The sequence below is a fragment of the Euprymna scolopes genome, chromosome 5 (assembly GCF_053919585.1).
Source record: "Euprymna scolopes isolate OS-2025 chromosome 5, ASM5391958v1, whole genome shotgun sequence".
NCBI classification, from domain to species: domain Eukaryota; kingdom Metazoa; phylum Mollusca; class Cephalopoda; order Sepiida; family Sepiolidae; genus Euprymna; species Euprymna scolopes.
In genome coordinates this window covers 155,819,663-155,827,162 of record NC_136486.1, presented here as the reverse complement: position 1 = coordinate 155,827,162, position 7,500 = coordinate 155,819,663, and positions in this window count along the sequence as shown.

Sequence of the window (7,500 nt, the reverse complement as noted above, 5' to 3'; positions counted from 1 at the left end):
AGTACGATGAATACACATTTTGTGCTATTGAAAAGAAAGCATTTATAGTTTTAATGTAGATGCAACCAATACTCACAACTCGAAAACAATGGATTCAAACAGTATCAGGTATTTCTATGCGATCTGTTTAGATACTTGCTTAGAAAACAGCACTATAATGCCTGATAATGTTATATGTGACGAAAAGTCAGAAAAAGACGTAGAAGACGTTGGTTTACCGAATGGTTCTTTGTTATTTAAATCTGAGTTTGGAAAGGTTAATGAAAGACTAAGCCATGATTACGTCATGATACAAGACTCGAATATTAGGAATGCCGACACTATTGTATTAATTATAGGAGCAAGTTTACTAGTACAATTTTTTACATATACGAAGTAAACTAGGTGGAAGCTAAATGTTAACATTGGCTCTTAAGGGTCGGTAAGAATAAATATGTTACTCTCGATTGGAGTGTATCAAAAAGCCAGTGAATGGCTAGCATCTGATAGTTAGTCATATTCCGATCGAGAACAAAATGATAAGGAAGTCAGAAAAAAATAAAATTCATTTAAATGAAGCCATGAATGACCCATAAAATCGGTGTTCATCATTGACTTTTTAATTATAAGCGATTCAAAAAAGCAGTTCTCTTATCGATCTCATGAGATACACGATATTCTCTCGGTTTAAACGAGTTAGGTTTTAATGGCTCATTCAAAAACGAAAACATCCAGATAATTGGTCTTTGTTTGTGATTTTTATGATAAAGTGCACGTGATTGTAATTAACATTCGACATTACCATGGTTAACCATATAATGGCAATCTAGGAACGGAAGATTAGAACTCTGCCGTAATTTTAATATTTTGTTTTGTCAGAAAAAAACACTGTTTAATAAACGAGTATTAATTATGATAATAAGTTAATCATTATAGATTATTGAAAAAAATTAGTGGAGTGTAAGCCTGTGTATAACGATCGATCTTCTACAGAGATTCATCCTCTATTCAATTTATTTTCACAGACACATGCAATTCTACACTTCCCATAAATATATTTGTATATGTGTGCGTGGGTGTGTTTGTCTATGTGTGTGTATATATATGGGTGTACATGTCTCTCTGATATCTCTATAATATACAGCTGAACGTCGGTGTGTGTGTGTGTGTTTATGGTCACGAATAGGCTCCTATGTGGTTGACTATTATAGAAAACTGATTACATATCATGATATAAGATGTATCAAGACACAGGAATGGGTATGTTTGATCTGACATAATGGTGGTTCATTAAAATTGTGGGGTCGGCGTTCGCGCCTGGTCACAGAAAGTATGGACATGAAAAATTTAAAAATGAAAAAAAAACGTTTACAAGGGTTTTTGATATAGATGAACATAGGAATAATTTGATAAGTATGTTTTAACTTAAATAGGGATAGTATAATAAAATTGTGGGGTCTGCGTTTGCGCCAGGTCTCCATAGAATGGAAATATGCACAAACTTTAATAAAGACGTTTCATATCTATCTGCGTAAGTATACGTTGATAATTATGTTTCTGTTTGAAGAAATATGGTATAATACACTTATGGGGGGTTCGTTCGCGCCTGACCTCAATAGAATGTAAATATGTTACAAACTTTAACAATTTTTTTTAAATATAGATCCACAGAATATTGTAATAAGTGTTTCAGTGTGAACAGGTATGGTATAATAAATGATGGGGTTTATCTGTTTTATTTTTACTTTCATCATATTTTGCTTTGGTTGGGATACCATCAAATTTGAAGCTATCTATATAACACCCTTCCTTTTCATAACCTACCATACTTTATAAATCAGAGTCCATTTTCTGGAGGCTGTTTTTGAACCCTGTCAACGACGGGTTCTTTTGCTTGTATATATATATATATATATATATATATATATATATATATATATATATATATATATATATATGTGTGTGTGTGTGTATGTGTATATATATATGTCTATATATATGCATGTGTCTGTATATACATATATATATACATATATATATATATATATATATATATATATATATATATATATATATATACCATACAAAGATTACCTGCACCTCCACATGTCTTTGCGTTCCTGACATGAAGACATGCGGGCCGATTCTTCATTTCTTTTGCGATATCGATAGAATAACCCAGGGCTATTTTTCCCGAACCAAAGTTAAGTCATTTTATTTATTTATTTAATTTCTGCAATATGTATATTTTTATATCGCACACAGTTGTACATTGCGATTATATCTTCTTAATTTAGCTTTGACTTACTGTCTTATCATTTTCATACTATCCATTTTGTAGGGTTTTTTTATCCTTTACTTGTTACATCTGCTGCTCCTAATACTACCCAGTTCTATTCCTCTTTTCTATATCTACAATTGACACAACGATTTCCCCAATATCCAACAAGTATGAGAGTTTTCACGGCAACCGAGAAAACAAATAAGCTCGCCAGTCGGTTTGGCACAAACTCCACATTGGACCCCGCAAAACACACTGTACCTAACTTTTCTTTTTCGGACAGAAGCCACATCAGAGGATCTTAAAATCGTCTCTTCTAAGGTGCATACTATCATAAAAACCTCGATATATTAAAAGCATGTGTACCCGATCTCATCCCTGCTGTGCTATTAGAATAATGTTTCGCCGAGGTTGCTCTAGTTCACTCCAAACTTGAGAACAAATGCCTTAATAAATCTTCTATCCTGACTGCTGGAAAACTGCTTCTTCATTACCTGTTTTCTAAACTGATGGCGAAAGAACTGACCCTTTTAATTATAGCCCTATTGTTATTATGAAAACAATATGATATACATGCGGAAGTACCTCAGTGATCTATCATCTAACATGTAATGATATTCATAAATGACCTCCCTGAAAAAAATTGTCTCTGAGATTGGTATATTTGCGGATGGCACCACGCTGTACAGCAGGCACAATGGGAAAACGAATGAACACATATCTAAGGGAATGGCAGAAACGCGAGAGAAGGAACTCCAATCTGTAATGGAATGGTGACATAAATGGATGAGCACATTCGATGCTGGCAAGATTAAGATTGTTTCCTTCAATAATTACATGAAACCTTCTCACGCACCAATAGCTGTGGCTAAAGATCCATTACCTTAGAGTTCTTCATTTTTACCTCTCGGCTTAACGTTCGCAGAAAACATGAGTTGGAACAGATACATTGAGGTCAGTGATAGGCCCGCTTCGAGGAAAGTGAGCTCTCTCTACCGTGATAGAAAATTACTTTCACCTGAAAGCATACTGCACATCTATAAGACTATCACTGGCCTGAGTATGGGGAATTTTTCCATTTTTAGAGTCTTGCATCTGTTACTAGACATTCAATCTGGACAAGGTTCAAAATAGAGTCGACAACCTGATAGTTTCGGAAGTCTCATCAAGACATAAACCTCTACCTCATCGATGAAATGTTCCATCCCTCTTTTTATTCTACATGTGTTTTAGTGGTTCATGCTCCGACGATATCCAAACCCTTGTACTCCCTCTACGTAAAAATTTCCGACAAACCCAATAAACAGCAAAACCCTAACCCTATACAGTACAGATCCCGAGATGAAAATAATATTTTGTTCCAATAGTTTCTTCTCCAGAACTTCTAGACTAGATTCTGTTTCCCAAGTGTACTGACATGCAAAGTTCAATTGTAATGTGAACAGACATGTTACTGCTGACCTATTTGTGAATCATCCACGTTTTTGGCTTTTTGGATTATTTTGGACCATCTTCCAATTACGCGATTTCCTTGGATTTTACTTGTGCGAATGGAAATTTAACTAACTTTATTGGACTTACATTTTCGGATTTTGCCGTCATTGGTTACCTTTCATCAGACTATCCATTTACGTGAAATCACCTTTTTCTTCACCCTTTTCCCTCTGTTTGACTTTTTTTTATCAAGTAAGATTTTTGAATTACTTGTAGTTTCATCAAATACTTTTGCAAGCAAAATTCGATCCCGCATTTTTCTAATTCCTACCCTCTGACGAGAATGAATATATTTCTTCGAAACTTCGCGGATTAAGGACTATCCATTTACTTAGTGTTTCCTTTTTAAAATTAAATATGTTTTTAACTATTTTTCAAAGTGTTTTAACATGTTTTATTAACTATTTGCTCAGATATATATATATATATATATATATATATATATATACACACACATATATATGGGGTTGTATATATGCATACATATATGAATATATATGTATATATATAAACATAGATAGATACACAAATGGATAGATAAATTGATAGACATACTAATATATAAATAGATTTTTGTATGCATACATATAAAATATACATATCTATGCATATATTTATGTGTGTATCTATGTATATGTATGCCATTAAAATTATTACTGCGCGTGAATCAAAAGTAGCAGTATGATATTGAAAATTAAATGCGGTGTAAATGCAGAAGTCAGGTGGGTACAGTCGAAATTAAGAATGGAGAAATAATACTATTAAGAGTAGGGGATATTATTGAACACGTAATAATAGGCACCCCTCTGAAGTTTTACTAAAAATAGTAGGAATCATAAGTTGGTCGCTTACTGGATCATAACAAGAGACTGCAGAACTGCAATAAACACATACGGGTTGAGGTTGTAGAGCCCTTTTCAAGTCTCACTCAAAAACACACATTCACATTTCAAGCTATGCTATATACATACGCGCACACAAACATACGCGCCCACGTTACACATGTACACATATTCACGTTCGCGTACATACACTCACATTCACGTATATAGACACACACGCTAACGAATACATATGTACTCACACGCGCGCACACCAACGCAAACATGGACGACGTCACTTCCGCTTTCTAAGGAAATATACACATGCGCAAATGACCACCGGAAACAGTATAAAATAAAGATCAACAACCGGATTCTTCCTTTTTCGAGATTAGCTTCCTAGGTAGCTGGTCTGCGCGCTAGCCGCAGCCGTTTCGGGGCGCGCACTTACTACTATGCATGGGGCACGAGATAACAGACCGTATGTATACATTCAAACTCTTTCTCTCTCTATCTACTACTGGTGCCTGAGAACACCTTCACGTAGCTGATTACTAACTGATGTCAACTCTCATATCCTCTTCTTTGTCTACACGCTGGACTATCATTCTCAATTTCCACTACAGCCTTCATTTCTCTTCCCACGCGCGAACAAACGATAGTGACCCGAACTTGAGATGAACATACATTTACTATTCTTGCTACAACACCAGTCGTGCAACGAACATTGGTTACATACGCGCGGACATGAACACATGTTATAACTAAAACGTTCATTCTTTCAACAGAAAATAAACGGCGTTTATCTTATCTATTAATTGAGTCTTTGTGTCCTTCAATTCCATTCATTTCATTGTTCTTTTGTAACGCGATTGAGGTATTATATATCCTAGTGTCCTACAAGATAAACAAACTCCCCAATCTGCCCGAAGTGCAAGGAAGCCTCACATGACACAGACCAACTGATGTTACATTCTCCAGCCCAATGACTGGTAAGCAGCTATGCGCCAGCCTATTTACTCGAAGACAATTTCTAAGACTTGCTAAAAATAGTTGTATAGATAGCTAACGTATACGATAATAGGGCTACTACTGGACGGAAAATAGTCAACGTATTTAATATCAGTGTTATATTTACTACAGAAAACAGTTTATTTTACACTTACAGCAATATGTCTACCGGCAACATGAATCCTTATTAAAGGTTCCAAATTGTCTTACACATTACATTGAATGATTATGAAGAAATACGAGGATCATTTCCATTTATGTGTTACAAAATTTGAATTATACTTCCATGCAATACGCATAGCGATTGTTGAACTATTGGTATGAAAAATCGATATTTTGACCGGATTGTATTTTTTTTATCTCTATGGCTTACTATTTCAACTTCAATATTCGCAGAACATTTGTGTTTTACGTTTTACGTACTCCAATAGAATTTTAATGAAATGTCCTCACGCATATTCTTACCTTTAGTACAGAGAAAATATCGTGCGGATCTTACAAAAACGGACAGAAAAATGGAATTGCTTGAGAAGGCCTTCAAAGACAGGAGATTAAATAGGTGTGAATACAAAAGCGAAAGAAAATCAAGCATTGTGAACGCACACACACAAGAGAACGTAACCCCCTCATACACATAAATATATATATACATATATATATATATATATATATATATATATATATATATATATATACATATCATGGAAAGAAATAATTTCCAATGTGGCTATAATATAATGGCAATTTTTCATTGGATATAAATACTTAAAGATTTTGCCTGTATTATCTTATTTAAGACGGAAAAAACAAAATTATGCATTATTGCATTTTAAACAGTAACGCCGCAAATGAAAATATGAGGTCACAAACCAGAATAAAGTGTAAACGAAAGGGGAATTTATAAAAAAGCTACGATTGAAGATTATTTTTTCTATCAGATCCTCTTTTTATGCTTGAGTAAAAAAATATTAAATTATCTCAAATCACTTGAAGCTTTATGGACATTAAAAAACGTATTGAAAAGGCGTTGGTCAGTTTAACTATCCAATTCTTATTATTAGATTTGAGATCAGTGCGCTGGACTAGCATCTCTCCCAAGCCAAGGATTGAACCTAGAACCGTTGTGTTGACAGTCGGCGGTTCTCCCACTTGATCATGGAATTGACGCCCGTAAATAACTCGTCGGAATGTCTATTTAAATAGACAACCGCCACCACCTTTATAGTGCTAAAATCGTCTGTTCGTAAACAAACAAACAACGAGCTTCGCATTTTCAGCCAATTAAGCAGCGAGTGAGATTATTTACGACAGTGCTCTACCCAAAGAGGGGTAGGCTGGTGGAAAACCATATTTTATTAACTCTTTGGTCATAAATATATTTATATATATATAATTATATATATATATATATATATATATATATATATATATATATATATATATATATATATCTTCTCTATATAAATAAAATGAACTCATTTTTCCCGCTGATTTTGACATTAATAGGATTAAAAATCAAGATATCTCATGCAAATATAATATGCACAAACGGCAGAACAATATCTGAGGTGTGTTATAGGCTTATTATTTCTCAAATTCCTCGATAATCTTAGATTTCTATACTTTTTCTGCTGAGAAGTCACGGCCAAAATCAGTTAAGATCAATGGAAGTGGTAAAATACTTTCTCTCTAATAAATTCCTCCTCCACCTGCCACCACTTAACCCTGTTTGGGGATCGTTCACAAGGAACAGTTGAGAAAGGAACACCGGTTTGGCTTCGTAGTTCTTTCATGTGAAGTTATTTTAAATCACTAAACTAATCTACAGTTCTTTGTGGCGTAGTGGTTAGCGTGCTGGACAATTAACATTATATTTTGACGTTCGCGCCGACCTACCATAGTTGTTTTTTTTTT